This window comes from Podarcis vaucheri, assembly GCF_965113315.1.
Source record: "Podarcis vaucheri genome assembly, chromosome: 2".
NCBI classification, from domain to species: Eukaryota; Metazoa; Chordata; class Lepidosauria; order Squamata; family Lacertidae; genus Podarcis; species Podarcis vaucheri.
The window spans coordinates 83548664-83574864 of record NC_138760.1 but is presented as its reverse complement, the minus strand read 5'-3'; the positions used below and the strand labels follow the sequence as shown (position 1 = coordinate 83574864).

The following is a 26201-nucleotide window of genomic DNA, read 5'->3' as shown; positions in this document are numbered from 1 at the left end:
AAATACATCTCTGGGTTATTTGTGGGGCATAGGAATTTGTTCATTTCCCCCCAAAAATATAGTCCGCCCCACCACAAGGTCTGAGGGACAGTGGACCGGTCCCCTGCTGAAAAAGTTTGCTGACCCCTGCATGACTAAGCTCTGTGGAATGGACTTCTGTGTAAGCATGCATTGGATTGGACTACATTGCAAGAAAAAATGCAACAGACCTGTTGGCTGCGGCTTGAGAGCCATTCTGATTTAGGCAGACAGAGTTGCTCAAGCTTACCTAGCAGTTCTTGCTCATAATATACAGTGGTGCCCCGCAAGACGAATGCCTCGCAAGACGGAAAACTCGCTAGACGAAAGAGTTTTCCGTTTTGGAGGTGCTTCGCAAAACGAATTTCCTATGGGCTTGCTTCGCAAGACGACAATGTTTTGCGAGTTCTTGCTGGTTTTTTCCCCTCCCCCCCTTTTTCTAAGCCGCTAAACCGCTTATCAGCTGATCCGATCAGCAGATAAGCCGCTAAAAGCCGCTAATAGCGCTAATCCGCTAATCCTTCAATGGGCTTGCTTCGCAAGACGAAAAAACCGCTAGATGAAGAGAATCACAGAACGGATTCTTTTCGTCTTGCAAGGCACCACTGTACCTCATGAGGCTCTGGTTGCTGGAAAAGGTGTCTGAACCGGAATAATAAGTTCTCAGGGTTTTTAGAGGCAAGCCATGTCTGTTTAAAGTGGTATGATACTTTTTTCAATATATATAGTGCAGATGCCCTTTGTGACCTTTTAAAGGGGCTGTAGTTATTCTTGGTGGCTTTTGTAGACTGGTAGTGGGGGTTTTCTGCATTACTATGTTTCAGTTACTAAACTGGATTATTTTGTTCTAATTGCTTATTGTTTTAAAGATAGCTCTAAATGTTACTGTGTTTTTATGTAAACTGTCTCGAACCTGAAAAGGCAGAATACAAATATTATAAATAAATAAGAATATGCATTCTTAACCACTGTCTCAGACTGCATTTATGTGAAACTATATCTAGATTGGAGCCTGCGAGTCTAGCCGTTAAACGGAGAAGGGATAAAGCATCTCGGATGACAGCTTTTAAAATAGGAGAGGTCTCTCCAACTTGAGAGCTTGCCCTGCCCTGTCCTCTTCTACCAACACAGCCAGCCTAATCAAAGGTATAACCTGGGTCACGTTTCCTATGTGTTTTTCACTGAGGCTATCCAGCCAACACTCTTGTCATCCTAATAATGATTTCACTTTTACCTAAAAACATCTAATTCCCATTTCTTACTTTAGCACTGCCCACAGAGGAGCACAGTTATTATGGGAAAAACTTTGCATCTGTTTACAAATGTAGGAGAGTTGACAGTGTGGGAAACTATCTTTCACAGAGATTAGTTGCAAGGCACTGTTTATTGGAAGAGATAACACAGCCCATAGAAATGGGGGCCTTAAAGAAAACACACTTGTACTTTGCCATATAGCAGTAGAGCTAGTGTTTACACCAGTGAGCAAGATTCACTATAATTATAAATATTTACATATCCAGTGTTTACAGGCTTTGTGGGTGTCCGCTTCACTCATCAATTTACCACACTGTGATATTTATGAGCAGAGGTGTAATGAATCGTTCATTTTAGAAGTCATATTTTGGCTGCATACACAGTAACCCATTTGTAGCAAAAAATGTATTTTTTCTCAGTCTGAAATCATTTGTGCTTGTCCTCAGCATGCTGCTTTCAATCTAGATTCATCCACGAGGGTGAGTGTAGTTACTTGATAACACATTTGAAAACCTTTCCCTTGATGAGGTTATCCACGCCTTTTGCCTCCTGGCACATGTCACAAGTGAATTAAGAAGGAAGTGGTGATTGTAGTCTTGGTCTACGGCCACCCACAATATCATTGGGCAGGTGTGGACTCCTCCCTACCCCCCCCCCATTTCTGGGACCACCTACATCTGTTTTCAGATGGACACACACATCGAATCATTGAGTTGGAAGGGACACCAAGAGTCATCTAATCCAGCCACTTGCAATACAGGAATCACAACTAAGGGTAACGCAGAATCAGTCTGCAATGAGCTTTTATTTTCAGAATGAAACCAGTTTCTCAAGAAGTGCAAAAAATATGCAATAGATTTAGATTGTGTATGGACTTCATAGAAAAAAACAAATGCATGGTTTCCCTTGATCATAGAATCATAGCATTCTAGTTGGAAGGGATCCCAAGGGTCATCTGGTCCAACCCCCTGCAATGTAGGAATCTCAGCTGAAGCATCCATGACAGATGGCCATCCAATCTCTGTCCCACTGTCAAGCAGCTCTTACTGTCAGAAAATTATTCCTGATGTTTAGTTGGAATCTCCTTTCTTGTAACTTGTATGCCTTGGTTCGGGCCCTAGCCTCCAGAGCAGGAGAAAACAAGCTTGTTCTATCCTCCATGTGAAAGCCCTTTAGATATTGGAATATGGCTATCATATCATATCTCCCCTCAGTCTCCTCTTTTTGAGGCTAAACAAACCCGACTCCTTCAACTGTTTCTCATAATAATAAATAAATTTATTATTATTATAAGGCTTGTTTTCCAGACCCTTGGTCATCTTGGTTGCCCTCCTCTGAGCACATTCCAGCATGTCAATATCCTTCTTAAATTGTGGCACCCAGAACTGGGCACAGTATTCCAAGTGTGGTCTGACCAAGGCAGACTAGAGCAGTACTATTACTTCTCATGATCTGGACCCTATAGTTCTGTTGATACAGCCTAGAGTAGCATTAGCTTTTTTTTGCTGTTGCGTCACACTACTAAGATCCCTAGATCCTTTTCACATGTACTACTGGCAAGCCATGTGTTCCCCCTCTTATATTTGTGCAGCTGGTTCTTCCTTGCCCAAGCATAGAACCATTTGTCCATATTGAAATTCATTTTGTTAGTTTGGGCCCAGTTCTCCAATCTGTTACATTCATCCTTATTCTGTCTTCTGTGTGTATACAGCCTTTATCATTTTGATCCAGAAATCCATGTGGACTAATCCCTCTGCATGGCTCCTTTCATTGAAATTAATGAGGAGGTATTTTGGATGAGGGAGCTCTGTGCATAGGTCTCTGGCTCGGGATGACATATAACAGCAGAAGCTCAAGCAGCTTTCTGTTTTTCTTCTTTGGCTTCTAAATGGGATTGCATTTGGCGGAAAAGAGATAATGTCAGCCAAAACATTTAAAGAAGGGTTTGCTTAACTCCCAAAGAATTAGGGCCAATTCACACCATCTGCTTCTTCTTTTCTTCTGCTTGTGGTCATCTGAATCACTCACCACATGCAGAATACAGAAGGTTGGGTCACCCACTGGTGTGCTTGGCCTGTTCACATCTGGAAGGTTTGTGGTGGTGAGCAAAATGCCTGGTTTTGCTTTTGGTGAGTAGTTCAGATGACCTGTTTGCCAAGAGCATAGGTCACCACAAGAAAAGGAAATAATGGAGTAGGCCCAGAGGAATCCAAAGATCACAGAATCCATAGGAAATCAAAGACCACAGCCTTTCCTGTCAGTGGTGCTTTAAGATTTGGTGAAACTCTTTCTACCATAAGCTCCTGATGAGTGTTGCTGGGTGAACAGAATTTGACCTTGCCCCAGAATTTGGCACTACCTGGCAGACTTATTTCGTTCATGGCCATTGATAAGGTGGAAAGACACATCTCCAGCTATGTTTCCATCAGCTACATTTCCTCAGGTAGGAGAAACTGCAACAGTGAGCTACTGCCCACTATACCTATCCAGGAGAACTATGTCTAAGATGAATTACTAGCTGGCACCATCCTTATGAAAATGTATATACACCTGTTTTGTTCTGCTACCAGATGAATGTTAAAATGCTTTTCAAGGTATTCTGGTTTGATTTTGGAGTTCTTTCTGTGCCAGATTGGGTAGCAACGTTGCCTTATATCTGCATAATTGACCTCAGCGTGCCACATGGATGCACCCAGACTTGCTCTGGTCCGCTGCAAGTCCTACATCCTGGTATCTCTCTGTTCATCTGATCATTGCTGCTCTGAACTAGTGATGATGGAAAAAGCAACCTTGAATTGCTTTTAACTGCCTTGCCAGGGATGAGGAACCTCAGGTTCCGGGGGCCAAATGCAGCCCTCTTCCAGGCCTGTCTGGCCCTCAGAACTGTAGGCCACACACACACGCTTTCCAGGCCACACCCATCCTTGCCCCTGCTTTGCACTCTGGATGTTTTTGACCAGCTGGAAAGTGCCCTTGAACTCTGAGCATGCCTTTTGCTTGCCTGGATGGAGAACAGAAAGGGGCATGTGACTATTCCTAGAAGCTAGCCTACTGAACCAAGGTAAAATTTACAATTATAAAATTTGCATGTGGCCCATGGAAGGTTGTCCAGAAGGAAATGTGACCCTTGGGGTTAAATAGATTCCCCATCCTGCTATACATCCTCCAAACTGCTTTCTTCCATTGTCCTTTCGGGCAGTTGATGGATGTGAACCTCTGGCAACCTCACAGCTTCTGTGTTACCCCCATCTTCTAAAGATGCCATGATTAGGAGACTTGCAGCGTCCTTTGTCTGCAACTTCATTCTTGCTGGTCTGCTAAAATAAACCCATTCCAAGCTTGCCTTTTAAGGTGTATACATTCCAAGGTGGTTTACATAAAATCAATGAAATACCATATCAAAATTCCAAAATTTAAAAGAGAAGTAAAGAAAAGTAACCACATTAAAATTATAGCAACAAATAAAAGCGTGTGTGAGTTCCAATACTCAGCATACATAGATTGCTCTCCTGCTGGAACTCTTTTTCTCTCTTCCACCAGCAAATCCTAAGGTCACTCTTTCATCTAGAGATATTTTCTCTCTACTGATCCTGATCTCTTTCTCTCTAGGCCTAGATGTAAAATGGAGGTTGTCAATGCTTTTGTTTTTCCCAGTGCTTTCAAGTTGGTGCCCTCAGCAGCAGCATGCTGTCGAGGCCACAATTCCTGGCACTCGGGGACTTGGGATCCAGTTACATTTGCTGGTGTCATGCAGCCTCTGCAAGCCACTGTATTAAATTGACAATCTAAAAATAAAAGAGTAGGAAAAGCACAAAGTTAAAGAAAGCCAGCTTTTAAAATTGAGGGGGGCAAGTAGGGAGGAGGAAAGAATTGCAGGAGGGATTGTGAAAGACATGCAGCAGCTCCAGAGAGAAAATCTGAATACCTTGGATGGTATTTAAATTGATGCTGTGGCTTTACTGCCTTTTTAGTTTGTACCAGCCATGTGATCTGCTTGAGTGTCTCCAACTAATCTGCATGGGGAGCTGGGAATGGCAAATTGAGCTGTCAGTCTTGGGCCCTTCCTCCCATCCTCCTGCTTAGAGTCAACATCAGCTGCACCTTGTTTTCAAATCTGCCTATTCTCTTGAGCTAGTTTGTTAGATTTCAAAGCAAGTGAGATGCCGTCTTAAGAAGCTGTTCCTATTAGTTCTCCATCAAGAGAAAATAGGCTCTCAAGACTACCCTTGGTAAGTCTCAATAGAGCAGTTGTTTTCATAAACATTCCCAGATTTGTATAGTTTTGGATTTTATTTTCTGGGCTTGTGAAAAGCAAAAGGTAAATTTTGTCTAGAATCTATCAACACTACATGCCAGGGGTTATTGCTGTGGATAATTAGCTATGAATTAAACAAGTCTGAAAACGACTATGTAGCTATGTTTGTGTAACACATTATGTGACCATTGTGCAATGTATTAGGTTTTAGTCTTTTTGGGGGTGGAGGGAAATATTTAAATATTGGTGGAATGCACATTTCCCCCCAGTGTGACACTTATGCTGTCATAACCACCAGGATTTGGGTGTGTTATTTATTTGAGCCATTTCTTTTGTCACTGTCCTGCTCCCCTAAACCAGGACTTCTGTCAACTTCTTCTGAGAGGCTCAGCTGCTGAGTTGCTCCTCTGGAGGAGGAATCTTTTTCATGCAGGATAATTAGATTGGCTTTTACATTTCATGCATCCCTAATAATTAGAGCATAACATTTACACTTGCAGGAATGTACATGATGAAGGAGGGGAAAGCTTTCTTCAGCTTTTTATAGCTTTGTTGTTACAAATTACTATGTCAAACTTTATAGGTCACCAGTGTCACGTGAGATCACTTGATGCAAACCAATTGTCGTTTAACAACAGAATTGAATTTGAACTTATGTGATTAGCCCTGGCATTTATGAAGTTTGTCTGACCATGTGCAGAGTTCATTCTTTTCATCAGCAGAGACCTTTTCCATGCAAAGTGTGTGCTCTACCACTAAGCTATGGCCCTCCTCATAATGCAGGCAATTCATAATGGAGGCTAAAAAGTCTGGTGAAAACTCTGGAATCTTTGCAGCCATCTGTCCTCAGAGTGATTTTCTCCCAACTAGTCTAGCATCAGATCTGAAATCTCATTGGGGGAGCCTTTCTGCAGAGTGATAAATAAGCCATAGGTGGCAATAACATGTGTGTGGATAACACATGGATCTGCCACCATCATATTTAGTGTGGACCTCCATGTAAAGCAGCCTTTACATGTTCAGTTCTCATTGCAGAAGGCTCCTCCTCAAGAAGCCATCACGTTCGTTATTGTTGTTGCTTTATATTGCCTGGAAATCGTAATCCTGAAATCAGTACTCCAGTTTATTCCTCCATCATTATGGTTTGTGTAGCATGGGAGCGAGGGTATCGATTTCTCACCTGAGTGCAGAGAGCTTGTGCATGGGATTGACACAGGCATGTTAACAGGGTGGTGGAGTTAGATTCATTTCATACCTTGATTGCATTGCCAGCATACCAATGTAAGTAGGTCTGTGCTAGTATGAAACACCCTGGGCACCTCTCGTATCATAGGCAATTCATTCCACTGTTTATACTGTAGCCAGGCACATGTGCAGTCTTTGGTAACCTAAATTAAGAACCACTTCACAAGTTACAACTGGTTGGAACAGGGTCTGTATCTAACGCAGTTTTCCTGTACAGACTATGATGTGTCATATCACTTGGATGCAGGAGTGGGGAATCTCAAGACTGGGGGCTGAATGCACCTCACCAGGCTTCTCTATCTGGCCTTTGGAACAATCCCCAAGCCACTACCCGCCTTCCTAGGCCATACTCCTCAATGGCCCTGATTTGTACCCCAGTTGTTATTGTCTGACTAGAATAAACCTTTGTGCCTTCAGTGGTAAAGGCAAACCATTGGAGAGTTACAGCTCCTGCTGTGGCAGTAGAGACCAATACAGGAGAAACAGATTTTATGGCAGGTATGGCAGATGAAGGCATCCAGTTTTGCTGTTACAGATGCACCATGGTGTTTCTTCTCTCTCTGTGCTCCTCCCAACGGTCATTTCTCTTCTGGTCATTCCTGTGGATACATGGCCTGCCTGTCTGTATCCAGGCACTGCGATTGTTTGCAAGGGATTCCCACATGGTGGGGTTAATGTTGCAAGCCTTCACAGAAATCTTTAAATCACAGAGTAGGTCTTCCGGTGGGCCTGGTGCCTGAAGCACATCCTTGGGCATCCTGCCATCTTCCATTCTGTGGACATGATGAAGCCAGTATAGATGTCACAGACAGGAGTGTGAACATATTGGGAATGTGGACTTGCATATTGTTATGTACTAAGCTTGGATCCTAGAACAATAGGCAAGTAGGATCCTAGAATGCAACAAATGATTGGCTTGCAGGAAAAGGCCAGTCAGGCTCCAGGAGGAAGTTAATCAGCCTATTAGGCTGGTAGGTTTGTAGAATGCAACAACTGATTGGCCTGCAGGAAAAGACCAATCAGGCTCCAGGAGGGAAGCAGAATCAGCCAATCAGATGGGACTCATTGTGTAAATAATGTATATAAAGGCCTGAGGTTTGGGGGGCAATTCAGTCACTGTTTTACAAGCTGCAATAAAGAGCATGAAATCACTACAGGACTCAGAGCATATTTCAGAAGAGCACATCTTTGTTTGAGTCTCTATCTTGCTGTATGAAGCCCAAAGTTTTCCTGATGCAGGGCATACGGAAGATGTTGAGATGTCACTCCTGGCGGGTGTAAATTGCCCACAACTCACTTCCATAAAGCAGTATGCTCAACACACAAGCCTGGTAGTCCTTCATCATGGTATTGGTCATTAGCATCACATTCTCCCATACCCTTTTGGAGAGACGAGCCATTGCTGTAGCTGCCTTAGCAATACACTTGTCAAGTTCAGGGTCAATTGAAAGGTTGCTAGTTATGGTGGAGTCCAGGTAGACAAAATCGTCTACCACCACAAATGTGTAGCCACTAATGCTGATGCATTGTGTGTTGGTCCTGACCCAGGACGTTGGTCTTTATCAGGCTGGTGGTAAAGCTGAACTTCCTGCAAGCTTGGGCAAAATGGTTGATGAGTCTCTGCAGAGCTTCCTTGGAATGTACTGTCAAGGCTGCGCATCTGCAAAAAACATCTCATGGATAAGGAACTGCCACACTTTCGTCCTGGCATGGAGACGTGCTAGGCGTTGGGGCGAGAAAACAGCCCTGATTCACACTGTGAAATGAACCCTTGAACTCCAATAATACTTCTTGCTTGTCTGGATGGAGGTTAGAGAGGGTGTGTATAGAAATTACAAAGGTAAAAATTGCATTAATTGCCTCTCCCACTTTTGCCCTTGGCCCCACCCATTACTGGCCCTTGGAAAGTTGCCCAGAAATTAATGTGGCCCTCAGGCTGGAAAATGTTCCCCAATCTTGCTTTAGGGGATTTCCCTAATTTAAGAAAGAGAAATATATCAATGGGTATTATCCATGATAGTTAAATGAAACCTCTATGTTCAGAGATAGTTTATCTCTAAGATGCAGATGCAAGGGATTTGTCAAAAGCATTTGCTGGATTCTGTTGAAAGGTAAAAGAAAAAGAAAAAACGGTAAAGGTAAAGTAGGATTCTGTTGAAAATGCAATGCTGGACTACATGGATCTTTGTTTTGATGGTCTCAAGATGATAAACGAAAAGTAATTTCGGTGAAGGTTAATTGTCAGTAAATTAACTGTTCGGTTAGGTAGGTGCCAAGGGATGTGAATCACACCCTAGGGCAGGCCTAGCCAACATGATGACATCCAGATGTTGTCAGACTCCAACTCCCATCAGCCTCAGCCAGCATAACCAGTGATTGGGGCTGATGGGAGCTGGAGTCCAGCAGTGTCTGGAGTGCACCAAGTTGACTACCCTGCACTTGGACTATAATCCTAACCATATTCACTGAATGTCCACTGACATCAACAGGCTAATGAGCCCAGTCTGGCCCAGCACAAGTCCCACTTGGGCTTGTGAGGCAGTTTTCCTCAAACCACGCCCACCTGACATCATAGAGAAGAAACTGGATTGGCTGCACATGAGCTGGTGAGAGGTGACTTCAAGCCTTCATCTGATGTCAAAATGATGTGAGGTGACTGACAGGTGGGTTGCCAAAGTTGGCCCTCAGGGGTGGGAAAAGATACGGATACAGCCCACTGAGCCAAAAAAAAAAGTCCCCCAATCCTGGGGGAGGAGATAGCTCAAGCTCAGACCTGTGATTGGGCTCAGGCTCTGCACGGAAACTAATTTACATTAAGTTGCCCAGTATGTAATTTCTCATCTTATGTTTACTGTTCATTGAGCCCAATAAGTCATTATTTGAAGTACTGCATTAAAATCCATTAAGTACCTCTTAAGCCTCTGCAGCTACATTTTAAAATTGATGAGATCTTTTCTTGCAGACATTCCAGGATCTTAAGTGGTTAGAGAAATACTGATTTACAATGTCAGTACATTAATGGGCAGGCAACCTTGTATGTCCGTATTCTCTTATGACCTGAATAGCCTTGTTTAACCTAAATCTGAAGCCTAGTTACAGCCCTCCGGTAGTCATTTTAGGTGATGTCAACTCCCCAATCTAGTCCACAGTGGTAGGTTAGGAATTCTTTGGGTGTATCAGCCGCTTCATCTAGCTTTGGGCATGTGAGAGAAAAAATTACAGGTTAGTTAAGGCATTCAAAAAGGAAAGAAATGCAGCATAATTGGATCAGGTCATTATGATCAGTCGCACTGAAACCAGCTGAACGGCATTCTGGGAAGTTGGGCTGTGTTGCAAATTCCAGGAGAAGAAACAGGAGGGGCAGTGAGAGCTGTAAACGTGTTCTGTGCAGAGCTTTGGTTTTGAAATGACAGAAACATTTTTTTTAGATTCGACTGAGGCAGCAGATGTTTAGTTGCTACTGCATCTGGGGAAAGCAAAACACAGTTTAGCCTTTTCTCGCTTGAGTCAGCATAATAAACTCAAGTTGCATTGGGGAAAAAGAGCTGCAAGGTTGGCACATTTAAGAGGAATGGTATATTTAGAGGTGGATCTGTAGAGGTACATTTAGAGTACTGTACTTGTAGTGGCAAGGCATTTGCAGCCACTACAGGTTTTATGGAATGTGAGTGTGGTTTTTCTGAGCTGTGGTACGTGCAGGTCTGTCTCTCTGTCTTGTCTCCTCCTTACGTGGCAGATTGTCTCCTTTGCAGTTAATTAGTACTGCAGTGCAAAGAAAACATTATGGCTAACCTATATTCCAGGTTTTTAACATTTTGTATTGTCCAGGTGGCTTGCAATAAACACTTTAAAAACAACAACAACACTGCCCAACAGTATAACAAAGCACAAATAATTCTTTTAAAAACGATAAAAGAGTGAGAGACAATTTTGCTTGCATACCAAATGTGTGTGGTCTGGCATGAAGACAAAGTGATGGGAAAAGCTTCACTAGTTGGATGTCTGTGGCTGTTTACGCACTCCTGTTTACTCTGCATCCAATGCGTGTCCCACCACTGGCTTGTGAAGCAGTATATACATGACTTTACCATAATCTATATCTGTCTTTTATCTGTCCTGTTGTTTCTTATGAAATACTGTGTTTTCATGCATTTTCCCCAAACCAGCTTTGATAAAAATTTTAGATAAAAAACAAGCAAGCTGTATTGTAAGCTAGTAATGTGTGCACAGCCTCTGTCTTAGGCTGTTGTTAAAACCATACAAGAAGGGACAAAAAGAAGTCAGTGACCCTGTTTTGAAGGTTTAAGGCTGCATACAATCCTATAGCCACTGAACCTGGGTGCTGGCCTCCTTGAGCTCCATGGGACTTACTTACAAGTAAACAACCACAGGATTATGCTTTAAATGAAATTTAAAAACCCTGCCCATCACTTACTGTGCAAATTAGGTGCAATCATTAGCATATCTAATTTTAGAATTGGAAGGTATCCCATCATCATTCAAGTTCTAAGCCTTATTCTTAAGGCAAGACTCTTTGCACTTTGTAAACTTTTGAGGCACAGGTATAGGCTTTTCTAAGTAAGTTAAATAAGTACCCTCTCTCAAATCAAATATACTAACATTCTCTACAGCCTCCTACTTCACACAATCAAGAGGAGAAGTGTTATATCACCTGCTAATGTCTGTAGTAGATCAAGTCACAATGGCAGTTGCACAACTGGCAACCCTACCACAACCCCAGTTTTTGCATCATCCCACTTCACCCTGCCCCATATTGGTGATTTCATGTTCCATCCAATCGTATCTTGTTAGTTGTTCATTGCTCTGTTGATGTAAGGATAGTGCAATCATGATTATAAATAAATAGGTGACTGCATTCCAGTACTAGGAGCAGGGAGCATGTAGTAGCACAAACCTTTGCTTTTGAAAAGATTCATGAAGTCAGTTGCTGGATCTCCAAAACAAACCATCCTTGATGGTGATTGTCAAAAGAAATATCTCGTTTCTTGGGGACAGGACCCAGTAAGGGCTAAACCACTCCTAAACGTGTCTCAATTTCCAGAAGGACAACTGTGTTAGTGTTGCAGCAAAAACAACAAAAAGAGTCTCGTAGCACCTTGTAGCAAATGTAAACATGTTTTCATGTAACATATAATTTGGGCCTGAGAAAGAGGAGGAAAGGGAATGCAGTAAGGAGAGGCCTTGTTTGCATGGCACATTAAACTGTAGTTGAAAACAAGCAATGGTTTAGTGCGAATGTGCAGCATTCTGATGCATGTTCCTGAAAAGTTCTGCTGGTGCTCCCCCCAGCTTTTACTGCTGCTACACCACCAGGGAGCAAGCCAGAGTCTGACCTGTCATGATAACAACCGAACCTGTGCTTGTGGTTTATTTCTCTCTAAACAAACCTTGAGTAATAAGCTAAGAACAAACCTTGGTTATTGCTCAAGGTCTTTTGAGGGGGGAGAAACAAACCGCAGGCCTGGGTTTGGAAATCAAGTCAAGCCATGCTTGTTTCTTGGGCGGAAGTAGGGGAGGGAGCAGAGTGAGAACTTTTCAGCAGCATGAAGAAGCAGGCTGCATGTTCACACAAAACCATGTTTTTACCTGTGGTTTAATGTGCCATGTGAACGAGGCCTTTGCTTATTCCACTCACTTTCCTCTGCTTTCTCAGGTCCAGGTTATGTGTTGCATACAAACATGTTTACATTTGTCTGTCTTCTGTTAATCTACCAATGATTTAGTGTGCTGTTTCCACCAGGTCAGAGTTGGGTCAAGAAAGAGCGAGGGTCAAACTAGATGTGGTCTTCTGCATATCACAAATAGCTGGGGGTGGGTGGAATATTGGGTATTGTGCTCTGGTCCCTTTCACCAATCTAAATCCATTTCTTTCCTATCCTGAAGATGCTGTTTCCCCTGTAGAGCAGGTAGCACCTTCAGGGACCAGTGATGGAAAGGCCTTCACATGGCACCAGAACCAAGGCCCAGTTTGGGCTTTGTTTTTTCAATGCAGAAAATCCAATCATGGATCTCCTGCCTTGTCTCGTTGGACCCTGCTGCTGATTTTAACCCTTCTTCCAAACATTGCATAAAGAGATGAGATGATAATGGTCAAAGAAAAGGCTTTGCAGAAGAAGTAGGTTTTAAAACAAGGAGAAGAAGCCTGATGGCTAAGTTGCTGCAACTGCCTAGGGAGAAGCATGGCAGAAGGTGTGAATGAGCGAGCCAGTGGAGGAGAGATCAGAAAAGGGCTGACATAGAGAAATGAGTAGGAGCAAACTATAGAAAAATAGGAGGAGAGCCTTTATACAGTACTAAAGGTCAAGCCATGTGGATGATGACAGATGTGGACCTGCCCCTATCACATGTAACGCAGGGTGTGGTAGAGTGTGATTTAAACCAGAAAAGGTGTGTGTGTGTGTGTGTGTTTTGCTGAACCTTCTCTCACCCCCCCCCCCGCATGCAGTCAGTTCCCCTTCTGTAAGCTTTCTCAGAGCTGGGCTCTGGAGGTTAGCCTGGTTGAAAGAAAAACAAGGAAGGGTTAGTACCTCCCAGAACCTGTGCAGTCCTTTTGCACTTTAAATCAACAGGTGTGTGGCCACCTGTCATGGATGCTTTCATTGAGATTCCTGCATTGCAGGGGGCTGGACTAGATGTCCCTCCAGTCCCTGCTATCTCTACAGTTCTATGATTCTATGAGATCACACCTTTCACTCTTTCCTGCTTTGTGTGTGAATGGAGCAGAACCATATTTGAGTACATGGGCCTACTGCTGTCCTGTGTGCTCAGGTGCACTTTTATCAAAGACCCAAGCAACAATCACACCATACATTTAAAACACTATGCTGTTACTTTAAACAGTCATAGTAAGAGCCGTTTGACAGGGGAACAAACTCCCAAGAGAGGGGATGGACTCTCCTTCCTAGCAGTGGTTAGGTGGCCATCTGCCATGTATGATATAGCTGAGATTCCAGCAGTGTAGGGAGTTGAACTAGATCAAGGATGTTGAGGGGCCAGAGATCTACTAGGAACACCCAGCGATCTACCTGTTGGACATGCCTGGACTAGATGACTGTCTTTGAGGTTTTTCTTTTCTTCGTTTGTTTTTGCCAGTATAAAACTTGCAATGCTTGGGGGTAATGGCAAACAAGACAATTATTTTTAGACACAATGTGAAATGTGCTCATGAGCTGGGCGAATGGCAGTTCTGTTATCATTTATCTCCTTCAGAAATAGTGATTAGTCATATACAGTCTGCAGGTATCAAAATTTGTTTACACTTGTTTTCAGATGCAAAGTTGATTAGTCTAACATTGTGCTATGTGCAATTATTTTCAGATGGGTTACAGAGGAAGCTTTTGTATGTACGTTTCAGATGAAATGGTGAGATTACATATGTAAACTGACTTCATTACGAGCTATTGGGATTGCTCACCGGTGGCTGTTGCTTTCAGATGCAATACCAAGATAACTCACTCTGAAGCATATTTCACATAACTAAAATACTGTGTGAAGAGCTCCTGGGTTTCAACCTGAGGATGAATAAAATACATGCTCTGCTTTGGGTGGAGAACATATTAAAAACACCTGAAGATGTGAAGGTATTTTCAGTAAAATCATTAAGTTTTTGTTATACCCCCCTCCTACAATTTTTGAAAACAACACACCTGAGATATTTATTCATTTTTGCCTATGACAAGTGTCATTATTAGAAGAATATTTCAGGATAGCTTTAGGTATGATAAATGACTAGTATTTCTCTGAGTTAATATCTTCCCATGGTAAGCATGTACTATAAGTGAAGCCAGCTGTAACCATGGCCTTATGATTTCATTGGCTGAGGCAAGATTATTACATCACAAGACTTTTTTGCCAGTGCCATTCAGGGTAGAGATGATTGAATCTGAGAGTAACAGTTCTAATCCCTTCTCTACCAAGATCATTGGATAGTCCTCCTGGTGCAAGTTATTATTCTCAAGCTACAGCTTCCCATTTGTAAAATGGGAATAACAGTGCTGGTTGTTGGAAAGATAAATTGCACAAGATGGTAATATGAGAGGTTGTAAGAATAATATCTTTGCATTTTTAACCTGGTAAAATAAATTGCAACCAGGCATTTCAGAGGAAGATGGTGCCTGAGAATGATGCATGCAGTTGAAATGAAGCTGGGTTGTGATCAATCAGATTCCATTCATTTTCTTCCTGTTGTATAAAGTACGTATGTTCCAGATAGAATCATAGAGTTGGAATAGACCACAAGGGCCATCGAGTCCAACCCCCTGCCAAGCAGGAAACACCATCAGAGCACTCTTGACATATGGTTGTCAAGCCTCTGCTTAAAGACCTCCAAAGTAGGAGACTCCACCACACTCCTTGGCAGCAAATTCCACTGTCGAACAGCTCTTACTGTCAGGAAGTTCTTCCTAATGTTTAGGTGGAATCTTCTTTCTTGTAGTTTGGATCCATTGCTCCGTGTCCACTTCTCTGGAGCAGCAGAAAACAACCTTTCTCCCTCCTCTATATGACATCCTTTTATATATTTGAACATGGCTGTCATATCACCCCTTAACCTCCTCTTCTCCAGGCTAAACATGCCCAGCTCCCTTAGCCGTTCCTCATAAGGCATCGTTTCCAGGCCTTTGACCATTTTGGTTGCCCTCCTCTGGACACGTTCCATTTTGTCAGTGTCCTTCTTGAACTGTGGTGCCCAGAACTGGACACAGTACTCCAGGTGAGGTCTGACCAGAGCAGAATACAGTGGCACTATTACTTCCCTTGATCTAGATGCTATACTCCTATTGATGCAGCCCAGAATTGCATTGGCTTTTTTTAGCTGCCGTGTCACACTGTTGGCTCATGTCAAGTTTGTGGTCAACCAAGACTCCTAGATCCTTTTCACATGTACTGCTCTCAAGCCAGGTGTCACCCATCTTGTATTTGTGCCTCTCATTTTTTTTGCCCAAGTGCCCAAGTGCAATACTTTACATTTCTCCCTGTTAAAGTTCATCTTGTTTGTTTTGGCCCAGTTCTCTAATCTGTCAAGGTCGTTTTGAAGTGTGATCCTGTCCTCTGGGGTGTTCGCCACCCCTCCCAGTTTGGTGTCATCTGAAAATTTGATCAGGATGCCCTTGAGTCCATCATCCAAGTCGTTGATAAAGATGTTGAATAAGACCGGGCCCAAGACAGAACCCTGTGGTACCCCACTAGTCACTCTTCTCCAGGATGAAGAGGAACCATTGATGAGCACCCTTTGGGTTCGGTCAGTCAGCCAGTTACAAATCCACTGAGTGGTAGCATAGTCAAGACCGCATTTTACCAGCTTCTTTACAAGAATATCATGGGGCACCTTGTCGAATGCCTTGCTGAAATCAAGGTAGGCTACATCCACTGCGTTCCCTTCATCTACCAGGCTTGTAATTCTGTCAACGAGATCAGGTTAGTCTGACATGACTTATTTTTCAGAAATCCATGCTGACTATTGGTGATCACAGCATTCCTTTCTAGGTGCTCACAGACTGTTTGCTTAATGATCTGCTCCAGAATCTTCCCTGGTATTGATGTCAGACTGACTGGGCGATAATTATTTGGGTCCTCTCTTTTCCCCTTTTTGAAAATAGGGACAACATTTGCCCTCCTCCAGTCTGCCGGGACTTCGCCTGTTCTCCAGGAATTCTCAAAGATGACTGCCAGTAGTTCTGAGACCACATCTGCCAGTTCTTTTAATACTCTTGGATGCAGTTCATCTGGCCCTGGAGACTTGAATACATCTAAACTAGCCAAGTATTATTGTACTATCTCCTTAGTTATTCTGGGCTGTGTTTCCTCTGCTGAATCATTTGCTCCAAATTCTTCAGGTCGGCCATTGTTTTCTTTATCGGAGAAGGCAAAGAAGGCATTGAGGAGTTCAGCCCTTTCTGTGTCCCCTGTTTGCATTTCACCATCTTCTCCTCTGAGTGACCCCACTGTTTCTTTGTTCTTCCTTTTGCTACGGACATACCCATAAAAGCCTTTTTTGTTGCTTTTAACCTCTCTAGCAAGCCTGAGTTCATTCTGTGCTTTAGCTTTTCTGACTTTGTGTCTACATGTGCTGGCCATTTGTTTGAATTCCTCTTTGGTGGTTTCCCCCCTTTTCCATTTTTTGTACACATCCTTTTTTAATCTTAACTCAGTTAAAAGTTCTTTAGATAGCCACCCTGGCTTCTTTAGGCACCTTCCATGTTTCCGTCTCATTGGTATTGCCTGAAGTTGTGCTTTTACTATCTCCCTCTTAACAAACTCCCAGCCATCATGAACTCCCTTTCCTTTTAGTATTACTGTCCATGGGATCTCACCCAGCACTTCCCTAAGATTTATGAAGTCGGCTTTCTTAAAGTCAAGAAATTGAGTCCTAGTATGCTTGGCTGCTCCTTTCCACTGTATAGTAAACTTCAGAAGAGCATGATCACTCGCGCCTAATGACCCTTCCACTTCTACCCCACTAACCAGGTCATCAACATTGGTTAGGACCAGATCTAAAATGGCTGTTCCTCTTGTTGCTTCTCCCACTTTCTGGACAATGAAGTTGTCTGCAAGGCCAGTGAGGAATCTGTTTGACCTTATGCTCTTGGCTGAGTTTGACATCCAAGAAATATCTGGGTAATTGAAGTCCCCCATTACTACTATCTCCCTTCCTTTTGCATGCTTGGCCATCTGTTCCAGGAAGGCATCATCTATGTCCTCCGTTTGGCTTGGGGATCTATAGTAAACTCCCACAATGAGGTCACTGTTATTCTTCTCTCCCTTAATTTTGACCCGAATGCTCTCACTTTGGCTTTGAGGTTCTAAATCTTGGATCTCTTCACAGGTATACACATCCCTGACATATGATTATGGCCATAGCCACATTAACAAGGTAGTTGATAGAGCCAGCTGCCCAGGGGTTCCATCACTGCATTGCACCTCTGCTTTAATTTCTTCAACATCAGTGAGTTTCTAGCCCTCAGGGTTGTGCAAAAAAAGGTTTCAAAAGTGTGAGCTGTGTCTACTAAAGTCTCAGACAGCCTCAGCCTTTGATCCTCTTCAACACAGATGCTTGGCACTCTCCCATATATTATCCCCCCACCCCCCGCCTGACTTGCCCTTATCCGTATCCACATTTTTTAACCAATAGAGTACATAAAACTCTGAGCTGGATTTTGGAAATTTGGTTGCATGTATGCTTTTAATGTAAAGTTAGAGGTCATTATATCTGGGGAGAACCCTTCCTTCCATTACTGTCCCGTTGTCTCCACATGAATATTATTTATTCATCTTTACTCACAAGTAAGTCGCACAGAACTCAAATAAATGTGCGCAGGATTAGAAGCCTAATCAGATCAGTAAACTTTTTTTTGCTTTTAACAAATCAATATCCTTTCAGGAAGAAATATTTTGCCTGCACTAAAGCCCTTGGAAATGAATTATTGTCCATTGGTTATACAGTGGTACCTCGGGTTACAGACGCTTCAGGTTGCATACGCTTCAGGTTACAGACTCCGCTAACCCAGAAATAGTACCTCGGGTTAAGAACTTTGCTTCAGGATGAGAACAGAAATTGTGTGGGGGCAGTGCGGCGGCAGCGGGAGGCCCCATTAGCTAAAGTGGTACCTCAGGTTAAGAATGGTTTCATCTTAAGAACAGACCTCCAGAACGAATTAGGTTCTTAACCTGAGGTACCACTGTAGCTCCTTGCCACTCCTGCTTTCTTAGAGATGGGAAGGAACGCAAGAGCCTGCTGAATCGAGCCAAAGGCTTATCTAGTCCATCATCCTGTTCTCGCAGTGGCTGTGGGAAGCAGTTTCCTTTTCACTAAAGTTGCTCCATCACCTTGATCACTTGCGTTGCCCTTGCCTGAACTCTGCAGTAGCCTTTTTGAGGTGAGGTGACTAAAAGTGTACACAGAACTCCCAGGTTCTCTTGCACCACAGAGTTATGTAATGGTATTGTGATAGCAGCAGTTTTATATTAAATCCCTTTGCTAATTATCCCTTGCATGGAATTTGTCTTTTTCACACTGGGTCAACATCTTCACTGAGCTATTCGCTATGATGTTGACTGCAGGCCTGCAGCCTCTATGCACAATTACCTGAGAATAAGCCTCATTGAAGAGAGTGGGAATTGCATCTAGGCACATAATAAAAAACCTGCTGGATCAGGCTAATAGCTCATCTGGTCCAGGATCACATAATTACTATGACCCCAAGGTCTTGTTCCTGGGCAGTTGCCACCAGTTCAGACTTCATGAACATATACAGGCAACTCCCCACTTAAGGGGGGGTACATTCCAGGCCCCCCCCACATAAGTGAAACGTGCGTAAATGGGTAGCATCCTTAGCTTCTCTTTGCAGAAACTGTTATTTAAGTTCACTGATCCTGATTTATTTTTTGTTGTTGCAAATGTGTTTGATCCGGAGAGCCAGGCTGTAGGGAGTGTTTATCTTTATATGTTTTAAGATGACACGATTGCCAGTATAGGTAGGTGTGTGCATCAGTGGGTTTGATGTGGAGACTGGTGACTATTTTGTTGCTTTCAGTGGTGAGGAGGACATTGAGGAAAGGGGTGCGTTAACTATCAAGGGTGCTGAGACTGCTTGCTTAGAGACTAGATTTTAGGTAAAAAGACATTAGTGTATGTGACATATGATGCGAGGCTTTGCACCATGTTTTGTAAGTTTAAATCAATAAGCTCTACTAGATTTCGGGTGACACCTAAGAATGTTCAGATGAAGGAACACGCAATGTTGATTTCCCCATTCAAAAAGAAAGAGAAATGAACTGGTGTGTTCATCTTTTGGAACAGCTGATTTTCTGTCAGCATTTGTGGTTTTCATCCTTTGCAATGCTGTTGACACATGGTGTGGGTCAGTTTTGTAACATTATTCCCGTGGAAAATGATACCATGCACAGAATGTGACATCATTGCTTTCCATGCCATTTGAGTGTATTTAGGAGTGATAGTGGCTTTTCACAGCCCCCAGAGTTACATCAACAGGATTTGCATCACCAGAAAATATTCCACGTTGCCCAGCATAAAAAATGTGCTTCTCTGATCTTTCCACACTGAGTTGTGTGACTTAGAAATCATTATAGTAAGCCATATGCAAAGAAGCCACTGTTTTCTTCAGTTGACGGCTGAAGCTCACCCAGCAAATGTTACAGCTGAATTCTGTAAATACGTATTATTAAATTTATTAAATGTATATACTGCTGCTCACCTCAAGATCACAGGGCAGTTTGCAACATAAAAACACAAAATAAGCAACATAATAACAAAAAACTAAAAGCACCCTCTGCCAGGACACATTTTGAAAGCCATAGATTGTTCAATCAGCCAAAGGCCTGATTGGAGAGGAACGTTTTTGCCGTTGGGACAGGATTGGTGTCATATGCTGAAACAGTCTTGCCCTGGTGAGCAACCTGGCTGCTGAATTCTATATTCTGGGTATTAACTTTTGCCAAGAGCAAGGATCTATACAAGTTGTTATGCAAGGTTACATTTATAATCTTATATTGGAAGTAAGGCTATGATCTGACAAAACACCACCTATGTGATTCCATTCATTTTATTACTGTCTGAAGATACCTTCAAACACGCCTAGGAGAACAGTTAATTTTGGGTGAGGGGTATAGGAGAATAGAGGACAGGAGATTTTGGTATAACTTTTATGGATTCCCAGTGTGCACTCTGACTTCATAAATCTAAACACCTCAGTGGGTCACAGGAATTCTAGCAAACAAATATGTAGACAACACAAGATTGAAGTTAGCACATCCTTATACTTGATGATCCAAAACCCTGTAGCTTCCAAAAGTTTTTGAAATGCAAGTAATTGTTTTGATCAATTGGCCTCCTACTCTAGTAAAAAATAAAATAAAATTCATAAACTGAAAGTGGCTGCACTGAAATCAAACCATGATAACCATGAAATCAAACCATGGATAATTTGCAGCCAAGGAGTGCGGTGGAGTCTCCTTCTTTGGAGGTCTTTAAGCAGAGGCTTGACAACCATATGTCAGGAGTGCTCTGATGGTGTTTCGTGCTTGGCAGGGGGTTGGACTCGATGGCCCTTGTGGTCTCTTCCAACTCTATAATTCTATGATTCTATGATTCATGTTGGTCTTTGCAAAAAGAACAAAAATTATTGTGGCACCATATAAAGACTTAACAACTTGACTGTGGTATAAGCTTTCATGGAATTCCATCCACTTTGTTGTGCTATAATAAACTTGTTAGTCTTTAAGGTGCTATGAGACTGTTCTCTTTTATCATAAGAAAATCCGATGTTCTTTCAAAATATCCACATACCTTTTTGTTTTAATGTAGGAAAGTGAGTGACCTGGCTCAGCAAAAAACAAATGTCTCTTATTTGAGGCAGTGACCTAACACATGCACTCACAAATTTTCTGTGTTTGTTGTGTTACTATGGCCTATGACAGAACACCAACATAGTTTCAGTTTGAAACTGATACATACCTTGATGAGGCCAAACATTCTCTTCCACCAGTCCACACTGAAAACAATTCTGAGAGAGTATATATGTATGTATTGTTACTGCCTTCATACTCTGCAATCCATCTGCTTAAATCTGCACAGAATCAACTTACGTCCTCTGTGCATCCACTTGGAGCTACGTTTTTCAAAATACTATGGAGTTGTGTGGTAGCAGAAGCCCTCTTTGGGTGGTAGTGCCAGAAGAGCAGAGCTGTGGGGCTCAGCAGTTTAGCCCCTCTCTGTTGGGGCTGCATGAGCCTTCCTAGCCCCTCGCATGACTAAAATTACACTTCTGCAATGGGGAGCATTGCCACTTTGTGGAGGCTCTCTGTGCGATTGAGGTTCAGGATAGATACTGTCTTGGCTACCACAGTAGATGATTTATGCTGATCACTGGACAGCGGGTATTCAGTCCTGTTGGGTCTGCTAGACATCTCAGCAGCTTTCCGTACCATTGATCCTGGAATCCTTCTGGACAGCTAAGTTGTACTAAGGTTGGATGGCACTGTTTTATGCTGGTTTGCGACCTCTCCAGAGGGCAGGTTCCACAAGGCAGCAGTCCTTGGCTTTTGGCCTATGAAATCCAGAAAAGTTCCATCTTGTCCTCCGTGCTCTTCAGCATCTACATGAATCTGCTGGGAGGCGTCATCCATGCGTTTGGTGTGTGCACGTGTCTTTAATATACTTACTTGTTTTTATTTTCTACCAGATTTCAGGGAGGGAGTGAAGACCCTGAATTAGTGTGTGGAGACTGTGATGGGCTGGATGTGGGCTAAGAACAGGCATAGGCAAACTCGGCACACCAGGTGTTTTGGGACTACAACTCCCATCACCCTGACCACTGGACCTGTTACCTAGAGATGATGGGAGTTGTAGTCCCAAAACATCTGGAGGGCCGAGTTTGCCTATGCCTGGCTAAGAAACTAAGACTTAATCCATACTAGACAGGTGCAGGAAAGTCCACATGAGGATAGGTACTTCTCCTATTCTGGATGGGTTAGCACTCCCTCTGGATGATAGGTACACATGTTTTGAGGTTCCTCATCTCCTTATGTCTGGATTCTCAGACGGCAGCTGTGGCCTGGAGCACTTTTGCACAGCTTTGGCTGGTGTACCAACTGTGGTCTTTCCTGGAGAAGGCAGATTCATCCACTTCCACACGTTTTGGACACATTCAGGTTGGACTATGATCTGCATGACACTACTATGGAAGAGAGCTGGGAAAACTACAAGTGGTGCTTAATGCTGCCATCGGTGTTCTTGAGGGTCAGTTCCTTGGGGCCTGTTACTTCTGGACCTGTCAAGCTGCATTGGGTCCAAACAGGGGAGGCGTGTCCCATTTCGTCACTTGGGGTCAAACAGGAAGTGCTGCCCCACTCTGCTGTGGCGCCTGCTCCGCTACTGCATTGACACTGATTTCTGGCAAGATCTCACTGAAATTTTGGGGGAGCTCTCAAGCTGCATGAGATCTTGTGTGATTTGGATGAGATATCCTTGGAAATCAGGATCTAAAGTTGTGGCACTTCAGTCTATCGCCTCATGCCATAGAATGGCTCCCACTACAGGAAATATGTGGGCACTGTGTTTTATGATGCTGTAGATAAACAGTTACGATTACTGAACAGTTTGAGCTAGGTAACAGTGGTGAGTTACTTGTACTGTACCACTTCCCCTACCACTGCTGTTAGGAAAATACTTCTCAGCTAGCAGGGTTGCTAGTATTTGACGCAGCCCACATTATAGTAGCACTTTGTCAACTGACAGGTGTCAAGATTAGCAGTCTACAGTTATTAGCAGCTTGTTGACCCTTCATATTTACTGTTCCATGCCACTTTTCAGCAAAAGCCTGGTTTGGCTTTGTTGCAAATTCTTCCCATAGTTCACAGTGCAAAACAAACATCTTAGCACTTTCCTTAATGAACTAGACACTTCCTACAAAAACAAGTAACCAACATTCTAAACAGAAAGCAGGGCTTTAAAAAATGGCTTGCACATGTTTTCCATTTATAAAGAAAACAAATGATTGGTTTTTTATCTTAACCTTGATAAACAGTTGATTGCATTGTTCGGGGGGGAAGCATGACACCAACATTGCTGTCCTTTGTTGGTTTCTGTGGTGTAACTTGAAGAAAAATGTATCGCGGAATGAACTTGCATACATAAGCTGTTTTCTGCAGAAGTGTTTATTGCAGGGATGAGGAACCTGTGCCACTTCAGATAATTTTTGACTACAACTCCCATCATATCGGACCACTAGCTATGCTGGCTGGGACTGACACCTGGAGGCCACAGTTTCCACACCTCTGATTTGCTGCATTCCGTTTATATACCACATGCATGCAAATAGGAGGGTTGTTGTCGCTACTGGTTTTTCTTCATGGAACTTGGGTGTGATTCCTCTTCCTCCCATATACACATGAGAGCTCTGGGGTGATTGACAAACAGGAGAACAGGAGTGTGTGCTGTGGTGGGAATAACCATAGTGAAAATCTCCTTCCTTGGCTTTTCCTTCCACTCTCCCCTGGTACAATCTCTCGAAGCTGGCAGGCAAATTCTGCTCAGAATCTGCACTTTTGTCCCTATGGATGAGAGTGCATGGGCAGCTGTGCCAGGAGCAGGACTAGCAGTAGGCAAGCTTGATCTAGATTGGGATCCAATGTCAATAAGTACTGATATCAAGCCAGGCTTTTCATGCCAGAATCTAGATCGTAGGACCAGACAGTGTCCAAAGGGCTTATAAAATAGGTAAAGTGATATGTGAAGTCCAAATTCCTGACTATGGGTGAATGGACAGACCATGGGTAGTAACCTATAGGCAGAAGAGGAAGTGGAGAAGCTGTGGAAGTATGGGATCAAGCTGAAGGCAGGGCACAGATAGGGTGATGAGAACTGGAAAAATGTGGTGGGGGTCCAAACAGAAACTGGTAGCAGGATAAGAGTTGGGATGGTGATAACAAGGACAGGAAACAATAAAAGGCCATCCCTGCAAGGAACTTGCAGAAACAGTTCTCTTATTTACTAATCTTAGTTATACAAGGAAGCACAAACTTGTGGCCCTTTCTATCTGTGCTGGAGACCAGATATTGATATATCACTTTATGAGGTAGTGAGGCTGCTTTATCTGAAGTTGAATCTTAGGTTTGGCATTGACTTCAACTTCAACAAGCTCTGGTGTGAGACCACGCCTTCTCCCTGCCCAACCCCATATACTTTGCTGTGTTATGTAATTACAAGCCTACCACCAAGATGTCGTCATTCTGAGAACCAATTTACCATAGATTATATATACGTTTTCAGTTTAGTCTGCTTTAATTAGGTGAACATAAATCATGACCATTTGTGTTTAAAAATAAGCTCTCAACCATGTGCAATGACTTTCCCACAACTAATTAGAATGCATATTCTGGGTGAAGGTTAATATGCATCTGTTCCACATTACACAAACATAACAAAGGTGACAAGAAGTATTAATGTATTGCAGCATACCATGTTGATGGAATATTGTGTTACTACCTCTCATCACTAACTAACCAAATCAGTTTTCACCTGTGTGGGTTTGGCTCTACCTCTTCTCTGGCCTGGTTTGCATGTAATGCTAAGCTATGGTTTGTTTAACAAACCACGGCTTGTCCCATAGAAATCATTTAAAACAAGCCATGGCTTATTTATCCAGAGCTTGGTCTGTTCTGCTCCTAGCTTCATGCTTCTTGCTTTGGCAAGCATGTGACGTGTAGGATGGCCAAACAAACCATGGTTACGGAAAGGTGTTTGGTTCTCACAAAACACCAAGCCATTGTTAAAACAAACTATGGTTCATAAGCAAATAACAAACCATAGCTTGAGAGCATGGTTTCTTCACAGTATGCTAACCATAGTTAAACTGCTGGAATTTGGCCAGTCAAATAAACTATGGTTTAAACTATGTAGTTTAAAAAGCCATAGCTTAGCATTATTTGCAGACTAATTCTCTGATAAGCAGGGATTTCAGGGAAAACTTTTTTGGCAAAAGCATTGGAAACCGATGGCCTTATAACAGTTGGGTAGAAATATACAAGTAGATATGGTATTGCCAGGATGTAACATTGGAACACACAAACACTGCGAGATCCACAGCAACATAAGGTTGTCACAGAATATCCTCAAATCCCAACCAGTTTTGAGCAAAATCTGCACCCACACAGTCTCTTTTAGGACTGCTTCATGAAAGATATCCAAAAAGGTGGTTGTGTGTTAGCCTGTTGCAGGCAGCAAAAGAAACAACAAAACATCGTATATTAGTCTAAGGTGCTACAAAACTCTTCTTTGTAGTCACACAAAGCATTTTTTATACAGAGTGTACCAATGTAAGAAAAACTACAGTACACAATTTTGTTGAGATGAGCATGGAGTGAATGTGACAATCACATCGGGTAAGGTAAACAAACACTGGACATGGGTTTTAAAAACACATGATATTGTTGGCTTAAGAGGAGAAATGAAAGTAAAAGCTTAGTGATATTAATCAAATATCAAAGAAAAAGGTTCTAGCTGATGGTAACCCATCTTGTGTCATATGCTTTTAAGAACAAAGGGAAACAGAACATGGCAGCAGTTAATAGGATTATAAACAGCCCATCCTTCCTGGAAGAATTCAGTTACACAAACATTGCATGAGACAAAGTGGTGATTTTTTTTTTTCCAGCAAGGGAATTTTTTTTGGGGGGGGGGATTGTAATGCTTTTTCCGCAATCTCTGGTACCATTCCAGTCCCACAGGAGCCGTGACATATACAGTATGGATAATGCAAAACTAACCCTTTGGGTGGTTTTTTTTTATGTTGCTGGAGAACAAAATTAGTTCTAGATAGATATGCCCAGGGCAAAAGAAAAGGCCTAGTAACTGAACTAGACTGTGGAGCAGGCAGACTTTGTATTTAAACAG

The 26201-nt window shown here is 42.7% G+C and overlaps 1 protein-coding gene across 3 annotated transcripts in view; it reads left to right on the top strand.

Annotated features, from left to right (window-relative positions):
* Positions 1-5343: 5343 nt before the first annotated feature.
* The window catches only part of RAF1 (Raf-1 proto-oncogene, serine/threonine kinase), a 68128-nt gene continuing 47270 nt past the window's right edge, over positions 5344-26201 (top strand). For all 3 annotated transcript variants that reach the window (XM_082211924.1, XM_082211935.1, XM_082211930.1), the window contains exon 1: positions 5344-5501. The gene's annotated coding sequence lies outside the window, so the exon portion shown is untranslated. The remainder of the gene's footprint in view (positions 5502-26201) is intronic.